Source organism: Sus scrofa, chromosome X, assembly GCF_000003025.6.
Source record: "Sus scrofa isolate TJ Tabasco breed Duroc chromosome X, Sscrofa11.1, whole genome shotgun sequence".
NCBI lineage: Eukaryota > Metazoa > Chordata > Mammalia > Artiodactyla > Suidae > Sus > Sus scrofa.
This window is the reverse complement of record NC_010461.5, coordinates 15686633-15699889: the sequence shown is the minus strand read 5'-3', so window position 1 is coordinate 15699889 and position 13257 is coordinate 15686633.

Sequence of the window (13257 nt, the reverse complement as noted above, 5' to 3'; positions counted from 1 at the left end):
TGGGAAAGCGAGGCCACGCCTCCAGGGCCACTCGGGAATGGACCCTGTTAGATTGGGCGCCACAGCTGAGCCGTGCTCCTCTGGAGATCGTTCAAGGGCAATACTACCCAGCGACTAGTCTTGCCAGTACTGCACCTTTGCAGCCTCTGCTCAATACACTGGATGATAAAGATTAATAGCCTGATGGGGCCAAAGGACAGAACATATGGTTTTTATAAATGGTTCTGCTGCCAACTTGTCTCTAAGAAGTTACATAACAGTTGTAAAAGGCTTCCCTGCCTACTTGAGCTAGGATCTGATGAAATAAAATTATTATTTTAAAGCAAGGCAAGAATTTTTTCTTTTTCTTTTTTTTTTTGTCTTTTTAGGTCCACACCTGTGGCATATGGAGGTTCCCAGGCTAGGGGTCGAATTGGAGCTGCAGCTGCCGGCCTACGTCACAGCCACAGCGAAGGGACCCAAACCACATCTGCAACCTACACTACAGCTCATGACAATGCGGAATCCTTAACCCACTGACTGAGGCCTGGGATCAAACCCGTGTCCTCACGGATACTACTCGGATTCGTTCTTGCTGAGCCATGACCGGGCCTCCAAGACAAGAAATATTTAAACAAAAATGTTTTCTCTGTCTGTTTGGGCCTTCTCCACACACACCCCCCCTTTCTGGTGTGCATTGTTCATCTACATTATTCATTAAGCTCACCTCCCCAATGGCAGAAATACCTCCTCAGCCATAAAGCTCAATTTTTCTTCTTCTAGAGCCAGCCATGTAACTCCTTTGAAGATAACATTCCTTGCTCAATCCTGTAAATCGTCGTGATTGCCCTCCACTCACCTCGTATGTGCAGACATCTTTGGTGAACTTTATGCACAAATGCCAATGTATCATTTCCCTTAAAGATAGCGACTGGTACAGAACAGACTGAGTCACAAGACCTAGGGAGATACAGGGCTGCAATGAATGGAATTTCTTCGCTTAAATACTTACGACCTTATTAATGTCTCTAGCTATACTCCTTGTATCCTGCCTGTTTTACAAGACTACTGTTTCTTGCATTACCAAATGGGCAACTGAGCCTCTGATAAAAGTAAGATGACTAGCTGACTTGGAACGAAGGACCAAAGATACATATAATTCTACCAGATCAATGTTGGTCATAGTGTAACCCTAGATATGGAAAGAAGCAACAAGAAGGAACCATTTCCTGGATCCTAACAGACTGGTATGACAGGTGGTCCTGAGGCTTTGGGCTACTGTTAGCAGGGCTTAGTCCCATAAGAGCACATGGAGGGTCCTAGCAAGGAAATCCTCCCCTGACCTGGGAATGAGCATTTCTAGTGGTGTGGGCCAAGTGGGTCATGAAATGCTTCCCAAATCTTCGTCAAAAATAAGATCAAAATGGGGGGGGGTTGTAAAACAAAAAATGTTGCCCAGCATGCAGTTCTACAAGAATCAAGTCATTAGCCACTGCAGTCACTGACCTAAAATACACCTGAAGAGGATTTCAGGATTAAGATCAGGGTGAAGCATTTTGTGCTCTGGGAAAACTGGCAGAACTAGCCCTCGGACAGATATTTTCAGGAGAAAATTTGATGAATCCAGTTTCTTGCATTTTCCCATACTTGGAAAAGCAGTAAAACCATTAACTAAGATATGTGTCCCCTTGTGAATAGCAGTAACCTTATACCAAGATAGGTGCTTGACTGCACATCCGCTCTCTCGAAAATCACACTGCACTGGCCTTCCTCTCCCTTTACCTTTTGAGAACAGTGCTCACAGCTCTGAGAGGATGTCTCCCAGGTTTTGAGCCTCAGGTTGGCTCAAATAAAAATTTGCCGTATCTTTATTTTTATTTATTTATTTATTGCTTTTTAGGGCCACACCTGCAGCATATGGAGGTTCCCAGGCTAGGGGTTGAATCGGAGCTACAGCTGCTGGCCTACGCCACAGCCAGAGCAACGTGGGATCCGAGCTGTGTCTGCAACCTACACCACGGCTCACGGCAACGCCAGATCTTTAACCCACTGAGCGAGGCCAGGAACTGAACCCTCAACCTCATGGTTCCTAGTCGGATTCGTTTCTGCTGCGCCACGACGGGAACTCCTTCCATATCTTTCTTAGGTTGACCGTTGATTAATGTTTTCATCCTTATAAAATAAGTCATGGAGACATAATGACAGCATATTTGGTTTTTTTTGTTTTTTTTTAAATCTTTTTTTTTTTTTTTTGTCTTTTTGCTATTTCTTGGGCCGCTCCCGCAGCATATGGAGGTTCCCAGGCCAGGGGTTGAATCGGAGCTGTAGCCACCAGCCTACACCAGAGCCACAGCAACGCGGGATCCGAGCCACGTCTGCAACCTACACCACAGCTCACGGCAATGCCAGATCCTTAACTCCCTGAGCGAGGCCAGGGACGGAATCCGCAACCTCATGGTTCCTAGTCGGATTCGTTAACCACTGCACCATGACGGGAACTCCACGCTACTGCTTCTGACCTATTTTGTGTGGCCTGACCAGAGCAGGGGGCAAAGCTTTCCTTCCACCCGAGGTTGCAATCACCCTGGGCTGGCTTTCACTAGACCACAGATTGCATCACATCGCACGTTCTTCTAAGTTTGGCCTTATTCTTCCAGCATGCAGATCACGGTTGAGGAGCGTGGCCTGAAATGACTGTGGCTGATCCCCCAACAGAAGCAGCCTTGGGAAACCTAAGAACCGGCTCGTAGACGGGGAGCACAGTGTCTGGACTCTGGAATCCGTCCATCTGGTCTCTAATCCTCTTGGCTCGACCACTGACTAGCTGTGTGACCTGGGGCAAGTTGCCTAACCTCTCAGTGCCTGGCCTGCCACATCGTTAAAAGAAGTGGAATCACAATATTCATCTCATCAGGCTGTTATACAGCTTATACGGGTTAATATTTGTCAAGTACGCAGAACAGTACCTGACCCACAACAAGCCCTCTTCTAGAATTCGCTTCATGTGCAAATCTTTGAACCACTTGGTGCCTCGCTCTTCTCATTAGTAAAGCAACTTTCAGAAACTTCCGTCTTCTAGATGCTCTTGGAGAATGAGTCAGTTGGGGGAGTTCCCTTCGTGGCTCAGGGGTGAACGAATCCGACTAGGAACCATGCGGTTGCGGATTCCATCCCTGGCCTCGCTCAGCGAGTTAAGGATCTGGCATTGCCTTGAGCTGTGGTGTAGGTCGCAGACGCGGCTCAGATCTGGGGTTGCTGTGGCTGTGGTGTAGGCCTTCGGCTACAGCTCCCATTAGACCCCTAGCCTGGGAACCTCCATGTGTGGCAGGAGTGGCCCTAGAAAAGGCAAAAAGACAAAAAAAAAAGAGAGAGAGAGAGAATGAGTCAGTTGGGTCCTTGGTAGATTTAAGGGGTGACTGCTATGTGTACAGTTAACTACTATGTGGGGGCCACCAACGAGTGTTACTACATAACCAGAAAGAACCTCGGCCAGTGCAGTACTTAGCCAAAGGTCATTAATAAAACAACCTGGCCAAACAAAGGCAGATGCCCAGTGCTCAGTGGCCTTTGAACTTGTCCTGCAACTTGAGGCGTCTCTCTGTGTCAAGTTCTCCTCTCACAAAGATCTGCCAGGCCTCGCCAACTGTCTGCACAATGGGCTTAGCCATCAATAAAATCTGCCAGTCTTAAGAAACTGCCAACCTTTAAGAAACTAAAATCAAAATTTACCACACACAAGGGAGGGGCGAATAGGGACTTAACCAAATAACCATATAACAGGATTCTTTCATAAAGTATTTCCTCATCATTTTATAAATAGCATTTTTCTTATTACAAAAGAACTATGTTCCATGTAGAAATTCTCAAAACTAAAGATAAAGCACAAATTTAAAAATAAAAATATTCTACAACCATACAGGCCACACAAACCCCCATTAATATTGCTACAACACCTCCCAGCAATATACTTTTGCTCAACTATTTTTTTTTTTTTTGTCTTTTGTCATTTAAGGGCCTCACCCACGGCAGGCATATGGAGGTTCCCAGGCCAGGGGTTGAATCAGAGCTGTAGTTGCTAGCCTACACCACAGCCACCGCAATACCAGATCCGAGCCACGTCTGTGACCTACACCGCAACTCATGGCAACACCGGATCCCTAACCCACTGAGCGAGACCTGGGATCGAGCCTGCAACCTCATGGTTCCTAGTTGGATTTGTTTCCACTGCACCATGACGGGAACGCCCAAACTTTTTTTTTTTTTTTTTTGCTTTTTAAGGCCTCCCCCACAGCACATGGAGGTTCTCAGGCAAGGGGTCGAATTGGAGCTACAGCTGCCAGCCTACACCACAGCCACAGCAACCCCAGATCTGAGCCGCGTCTGTGACCTACACCACAGCTCACAGCTCACGGCAATCCTTAACTCGCTGAGTGAGGCCAGGGATTGAACCTGCAACCTCATGGTTCCTGGTTGGATTCGTTTTTGCTGCGCCACAGCAGGAACTCCTACTTTGGCTAAAAATTGTTTAAAAATCATAGAAATGAGGTTAGAAGGTACCTAATAGTTTGTAACCCTTTCCCATGGGGGAGTAAATATTTTTGACGATCTAATTTTTAACTCCTAATACTCCACTGTAGGTATATTTTATTCCACCAAGCCCTATAGTTGCACAATTAGTTTTCTGTTTTCACAATCATAAACCATGCCTGAGCATATTCACAGCTATCACCTTGTCCAAATGATTATTATTACTTAGTATAAATTTGTCAAGGTGAAATTGTGGGGTTCAACACTAGGCAAACATTTCATAATGCTACTTTTTCCCTTAGGAGGTGTTAAATCCATCTTTAGATTCATTATGCTACTTTTTCCCTTAGGAGGTGTTAAATCCATTTTTAGAAATCCACCTGGGGCCCAAAGAGAACATTATACCTATAAAAAAAAAAATTTCTAGGAGTTCCCCATCGTGGCTCAGTGTTAGGAAATCTGTCTAGCATCTATGAGGATGCGGCTTCCATCTCTGGTCCCACTCAGTGGGTTGAGGATCCGGCATTGAGCTGTGGCGTAGGTGGCAGACACGGCTTGGATCCCGTGTGGCTGTGGCTGTGTAGGCGGACGGCTACAGCTCCGATTCAACCCCTAACCTGGGAACCTCCATATGCCGTGGTGCAGGCCTGCAAAGACAAAAAAAAAAAAAAAAAAAAAAGGATTTATAGATATATAAATATTTTGTTGAATCTAAACGTAGTGGTAGTGGCAGAGGGGCTAAAAAGAGAGGTTGAACAAAAAGTGAATGCTGCTTCCCCGGCACGCTGACAGACAACACAGCGCATGCGTACCCTCGCCTCCCAGCTGCATCTTCTGGACCGAGAACTCAGCCTCTGCTTTTCCGAGCATCCTGAGAGGAGAGGAGCATTCTTTAGTCTCGCCTCTTTCACCTTTGCTCCTCCCATCCTGGTGATTCTCAACGGGGGAGGCTGGCTTTCCCCTAAGGCTCACAATGGGCATTTCTGCAGGGGGGGGGTGTTGTCACGACGATGGGGGAGTAACCTTGACCTTAGATGCATGAGGTCCTGTGCAATGGAAACATTTTCTATTTCTCAAGTGACTTTCAAATATTCCTCTGAATATTCATGTAGGTGAAAAACCGGCATCTAAAACCTGAATATAGTATCTGGACCTAGCTTCTAAGTCCATTCTACAGAGAAATAAAACATAGCTTTTGAGTGAATTTTCCAGGAACACAAAAGGTATTTTACTAAGTAAATGAAGGAAAGACTGTGTTAATAATTCGTTTTGTTCCAGGCTTTTCCAAGACTTGTTTACCACTGCAGAAAAATCCTATCACCAGTGGCAATACTGCTAGTGGTATTTGGGTCACTGATTTTACACCCCGTTCAGTCTATACCCGTGTCTGCCACAGTCACAGTGACTCCACGTTTAGTTGCAAACATCCAACCACTTCATTGTGGTTCTAGTGTAGTTGTCCAGGCATATATAATAGTTTATAACATATTACTTCGGTTTCATTGCTTTGTTATATTAAAAGCTTTAAAAAGTCTAAAAATGATGTGTAGTTAGGTAATATATATGAATTGCATTTCAAGACTATAGAGGGTATTTAAAAATATTTGTTATAGGAGTTCCCATCGTGGCTCAGTGGGTTAAGACCCCGATTAGTATCCATGAGGACGCGGGCTCCATCCCTGGCCTCACTCACTGAGTTAAGGATTCCTTGCCCCGTGAGTTGTGGTGTAGGTTAGAAGCTGCTTGGGTTTCTGCTGTGGCTGCTGGCCCCCTACTGCTCCGATTTAACTCCTAGGCTCGGGAACTTCCATATGCCGCAGGTGAGGCCCTAAAAAGAGAGAGACAGGAAAAAAAAAAAAATGTTATAAAAACTGGCGTTTGGCAGTGATAGGATTAAGAGCAACGTGCTAGCGACCCCTACTGGCGTACCGGAGCACTGCCTCACTCAGCCGGCGGCACTTGGGCTTGAAAGCTAACAAGTTTCAAATGTGTTAAGAAAACGACGCCTTTCAACCCCAGACTCAAAAAACACAAAACTCCCAAATTGTCCTTAGTCATCTCTCCCAGTTATAGTCATCTGGATTCGCCCCAGAGCACACACCTATTACTCTCTGAACAGAGCATCTCTTAGCGTGCTCTTTGGCTGCACAGAGACGAGGAAAGCGAAAGCGGAATGGGGATGGCGGGGAGTGCGCGGCGCGGGGTGGGGGTGGGGGGTCAGTGGAGGGCAGGGGAAAGCACGCCAGCACCTTGTATCTATTCATTCCTAGAAAACTGAAGCAAAGACGGGGTTCATGTCACTTCCCCCTCCCCCTTTTTTTTCCTGTCTTACCTGCTGGTGTCTCCTAGCTTTTTTCCTCCGTCCAACTTGTACCTTGGACCCGGGCTTTTCCGTGCAGTGGTTCTCCGACTTAGCGCGCAGCAGCCTCCTGCGAGGGCTCGTGGCGATGGCCTGGGCGGTTCGGGTTGCACAGCCGGGAGGTCTGGGCGGGGCCGGCGCTGCAGCTCACACTCGCTCCCAGGTGAAGCCGATGCGGCTTGTTTGGGAACCCGCTCAAAGTCCGCTTTACATCCTTTTCTGGGCGAACGTATTTAGCAGTCTCATGTTAGGAGACCGCGATGCTTTGCGAAGTTTTCAAAGTGCCCCGATTTTAAGGAATTTTGCGCTTTTCTAAGGCAACAGGGCACCGGTGCGGGGCCACCTACTGGAAGGGTCCCCGAGAAGCCTCTCCTGGAGGAGGTGGGCGTAATCGGCCGCGCTTGCTTGCCCGGGAGGGAAAATTTTCCCCACATAGGCCTCCGCGCCTTGAATAAACTATTTCACTGGGAAAAGCTCTTTGCTCGTTTTGGCAGCTTTGAGGCCTCTGCCCTAAAAGCACAGTGTCTTTTGGCAGCCTAAGAAGGTGTCTTTTTAGAGAGAACGACTTGAGTCTCCCAGGGCCAGAGTACTTTTGTATTCGTCATTGCACTTGGACTTGTCCCTTGCAATCATTTTCAAAATGACAGCCCTCTTGGAATTTCTCAAAAGTGAATGAATAAGAGAGAAAGAAAAGAAAAAAGTGGAGGGAAGAAAGTAAGAACAAAGGATGGGGAACGCCTGGATTGGGAGGTCTGGCTAGAAAGGGGAGAAAGCAGTGATTTTTCCGGAGAGAATATTGGAAAGAGGGACAAGTGAGAGGAGTTGGAAAAAGCCTGGGAAGCTTCCCTTCCCCCTGGGGGCCGGGTGTCCTTCGCCAAAGCGCTGGGCACGCGGCTCACCCGGCAGCGCCGTGGGCTCTGCAGCCGAGCTTGCAGGTGCGGCAGCCACACGCTGGCCTCAGGGGCGCCACCTCCTGGCGCACAGCAGAAGCCGCAATCTGTCACCGCTGAGCCCGGGTTCTTTTTTTTTTTTTTTTTTTGCCTTTTCTAGGGCCGCTCCCGAAGCACATGGAGGTTCCCAGGCTAGGGGTCGAATCGGAGCTGTAGCCACCGGCCTATGCCAGAGCCACAGCAACGCGGGATCCGAGCCACGTCTGCAACCTACAGCACAGCTCACGGCACTGAGCAAGGCCAGGGACCGAACCCGCAACCTCATGGTTCCTAGTCGGATTCGTTAGCCACTGCGCTACGACGGGAACTCCAGCTCTCGGCTTCTTTGCGTCTGAAGGATCACTGGCTCTGGGAGACGTCGGCCAGGCCACGGTGGCCGCCCGAGGGAGCGGGAGGGATCCAAGCCTCGGGTCTCAGGTGACCTCGGGTCCCAGGTAACTACAGTCAGGCCCACATCTGGGCTGCAATCTCACCAGAGACCCTGAACCGCCCCCGCAACACCCCCCAGCCCCAGCTCTGCTGCTTCTGGCTTCCCCAGCCGCAGAAACTGGAAGATAATACAGGTCGGTCGGGTGGAGGCACCACGTTTTGTACTGAAACAGCGCGGATGTCTGTTACAGCGAGAAAAGTTTGGAACACGGCACCCCGTTGAACAAGAGCTCCAGAGGGATTGGCCTGCCCTCCCCTCTGCTGCTTGGCAATCTCTATTTTACACCTCCTTAGGGCATCGTTTACCGTAAGGACCACGATTCCACGATTCCCGAGGCCTCAATTGCACATTTCCGAGTTCCCATGGAGAAGTGCTTATCAGGACTCTCTTGTGGCAGCGCAGAGAGAAAACAGTGCGACGCATGCAGCTCAGGGGCATGTATGGGCCAGACAGCTCTTCCGCCAACCGGAGGCCTCTGCAGGGGTTCCCGCCTCCACCAAAGGCAAGGGGATCAGTATTTTGGCACCCCTGAACCCCACTGGTGTTCTGTGTTACTTGATCTTTAGAGGGCTTTGCGGGTCTTTCTCACCCCAAGTCCCTCATCTGACCGTCTTCTTGGTTCTCCCCAAGAGAGTACAGAACTCCTAAGAGTTGAAGAGAGATGTTAATTCATTACACACAATGGGTGCTTTGGGATAGCCAGGGCTTAATCCTCCTGGGAGCTGAGAAAGGCTGGAGGGTAATTGGAATTTGCAAATAAGCCCTGACATTTTCAGGAAGAATAGAATCATGATATTTTAGAGCTGGAAGTAGCTTCAGCCATGGCTGTTCAGGTCACTTGTTCACAAATGAACAAACTAAGGTCCAGAGAAGTTAAACCATTTGTCTGAGAGCACACAGTTAGTTGGGGGCAGAAGCCAGAACTCAGCACTCCTTTTAGCCTAAATGTACATACAGTAAACTTTTAATAAAGACTGAAAAAATGCCTGAGGAAAATTTCATACTTCCTGGATTTAAACTGTCTGCAATTTAGCTTAACAGAGTTCAACATAAATGAAGTGCTATAAACATGTCTGTAAATGAACTTTGCTCTTTTCTACTATAGGGTAGTCACTTAACCTGTTGAGGGAGAAACACTTCACCTAATCAAGGAGAAACACTTCAGGGGTAGGTCATTAGGACTTGAAGAACTTTGATAAAGAATCCAAATTTTAGAGGACCTGCAAATATCCTATCTCCATCTGCACCAGAGCTTATTAATTCACCTAAGTAGTATGAGGAATACTTTTTAATTGGTGAAATGACTGGTGTTCAAAACATGTCATTGGCTAAAAAGATGATGAGAAACCCAGCCCTGGCATGAACGGAGAATAAGCATCTGACAAGCCAGAGGGCTAACACCCTTGGAATAGGGGTCTTGTGTTTGCCTTTTATGGAGATTGTGTAGTTTCCTTGGCTCTGCCTTAGATCAACACTTCAGAAAGGAACTTGTCCTGGTGCCTAGAAAGAGCAAGCCCTTGTCTTCTTCTGGAACAGGCTGGTAGGGCAGGTTTTGTGCCTGCCTATGAATAAGTGATTTTGAAACATTTCTATCTGTGACTTCTTTCATTGAAACAGAAAGGTGAAGTTGTAGAGAGGGAAATTAACAAAGTTTCCTCCTACTTCAGTTGTGGGAAACTGTCATATTTATCCTAACAACCTGGCAATGCTGAAGGCCCAAATTTATTCATTCATCCAACAGGTATACAGGGAGCACCTATTCTAGGACTTGGGGATACAGAAAAACAACCAAAATCCATCTCACTTTGTAAAGTGGCTTAGATAAGTTTGCAAAAACTGGTATGCAAAGCAACTGGTAGATTTAATCAACAGGCATTCTGAGTTCTTTGGAAAGACTCAGGAGAATAGAGTTTTCCAATCTTGAAAGCTCGTTACAACTGAAATAGCTATAGAAATTATACAGGAAAAAAAAAAAAGGCCCTAGTTATATGTGAAACTAAGATTTAAAGAGGGAGTACTTCCACAGTCCTCAAAGTGCAGTTCCAGACAAACAGCATCAACAAAAACTGGGAAAATCATTAGAAATGCAAATCCCCAGACCCCATTCCAAACCTCCTGAATAAGAAACTGGGAAGGGGGACATGAAATCTTTGTTGTAAAAAGCTCTCCAGGTGATTCAGATGCCAAGTTTGAGGGTCATTTGTGCAGTTTATAAAAAAGAGCGATTCCACCAGGTGGCACTCTTTCACAAGAATATGCAATTTTTTCCCTGCAACTGCTGGAATAATCCTGCCAGGTGACAGTTGAAATTGAGATTGAAACCTTATCTGTTCTGTAATGTCATGAAAACTCCACTGGGTGGCAGTCTAACACAAGTAATAGAAAAACTCTGTTGCAATTGCATGGAAATTCCACCAGGTGGCATGCTGGTGTGCCACCTGGTGGAACGATTGTGTAACTGCAGAACAAAGATTCCTGGGCCCCCCCCCTCCCCCCGCGCCCCCAACACCGGTTTTCCACACTATCTGAAGGTAAAGTTCCTACGAAAAGTTTTGTAAACAGAAAAGAGAGTATCCCCGCTTTCTGAAAGTTCGAGTTAGGCCACTTCACTTTAACAAAAGACCGGTACAGTTATGGCTTTTTTTTGTAAAGGCAAAAATCCTCTTCAGATTTTGGTTATTGAAAATAGGTACTGACATATGTCTTTCATAGAAAAAAAAAAAAAAACAAGAAAAAGAAAAACAATGTGGTTTAACAAGAACTTTCAGAAAGTGGGAGATACCTGTACTAAGAAAAACATATTCTGGTAATTACACTGGGTGGCACTCTAACCTGAAATTGGAAAAACCTGATCTGACATTGCAGGAAAATTTCATCTAGTGGCATTCAAACCAGAAAAATATCTGTGTGCAATTACATGAAAATTTACCTGGTGGCGCTGTTATCAAATAGGAAAAATATATCCATTACAATTATAAACTAAATCCACTAGGTGGCACTGTAACATAAGAAATAAATAAACAGTCAGTCCTGCAATTACAGAGAAAATCCACAGGATGGCACTCTAACACAAGAAATGTGGGGGAAACTGCAGCGGCAATTATATAACATTACCACATGATGGCAGTCTAACATAAGGAATAGAAAAAGTTACAGTGCTCATTCCATGAAATTTCCACTAGATGGCAATCTAACACAAGAAATCAAACAATTTGGCTTTGTGTGTGGTATTTGGCATTTATCATTTCTTTTTTTATTTTGGTTTTTAAGCAAAAAAGATAAGACATGCCAACAAACTTACAGGATTTAGTAAATTAAAGTGTAAATTGAGATTTAGTATGCAATAAACCTGACCAAGGAGGTGAAAGACATGCTAAAAACTATAGAACATTAATCAAGGAAATTAAGGAGGATCCAAAGAAATGAAAAGATATTCCATGTTCCTCGATTGGGAGAATCAATATCGTTAAGATGGCCATACTACCCAAAGCAATCTACAGATTCAATGCAATCCCTATCAAATTACCACATGACATTTTTCACAGAACTAGAGCAAACAGTCCAAAAATTTATATGGAAGCATAAAACACCCAGAATTGCTAAAGCAATCCTGAGGAACAAAAACCAAGCAGGAAGCATAACACTCCCAGACTTCAGACAATATTACAAAGCTACAATAACCAAGACGATATGGTACTGGTCCAAAAACAGACATGCACACCAATGGAACAGAATAGAGAACCCAGAAATAAACCCAGACACCTACAGGCAATTAATCTTTGACAAAGGAGGCAAGAGTATAAAATGGGGAAGAGTCTCTTCAGCAAGTGGTGCTGGGAAAACTGGACAGCTGCCTGTAAATCAATGAAACTAGAACACACACTCACACCATGCAGAAAAATAAACTCAAAAGGGCTTGATGACTTAAATGTAAGACGAGACACCATCAAACTCCTAGAAGAGAACATAGGCAAAACATTCTCTGACAGCAACCTTACAAATGTTTTCTCAGGTCAGTCTCCCAAAGCAACAGAAATAAAAAACAAAAATAAACCAATGGGACCTAATCAAACTTAAAAGCTTTTGCACAGCAAAGGAACCCCCCCCCAAAAAAAGACAACTTACAAATAGTTTCAAAAGATGCAACCTACAAGGGCTTAATCTTCAAAATATGCAAACAACTCATACAACTCAACAGCAAAAAAACCAAACAATCCAATTGAAAAATGGGCAGAAGACCTGAATAGACATTTCTCCAAAGAAGACATATGGATGCCCAACAAGCAAATGAAAAAATGCTCAACATCACTGATTACTAGAGAAATGCAAATCAAAAGTACAATGAGGTGCCACTTCACATTGGTGCGAATGACTATCATTAGTAAGTTTACAAATAACAAATGCTGGAGAAGGTGTGAAGAAAGGGGAACTCTCCTACACTGTTGGCTGGAATGTAAATTGGTACAACCACTAAGGAAAACAGTATGGAGGTACCTCAGAAAACTAAATGCTGAACTACCATATGACCCAGCAATCCCACTCCTGGGCGTAGAGCCCTACAAAACATTCATTCAGAAAGATACATGTACCACTCTGTTCATAGCAGCACTACTCACAATAGCCAAGACATGGAAACAAGCTAAATGTCCATTGACAGATGAATGGATTAAGAAGATATATATACAGTGGAATACTACTCAGCCATTAAAAAGAACACTGTGTGTATATATATATATATACATACAGTGGAATACTACTCAGCCATTAAAAAGAACAAAATAATGCTATTTGCACCAACATGGAAGGAACTAGAGACTCTCATACTAAGTGAAGTCAGTCAGAAAGAGAAAGAGAAATAACCTTTGATATCACTTATGTCTGGAATCTAATAGACTGCCCAAATGAACCTATCTACAGAAAAGAAACAAACTCATGGACATGGAGAACAGACTTGTGGTTGCCAAGCGGAAAGAGGAGGAAGTGGGACGGACGGAGAATCTGGGGTTAGTAGA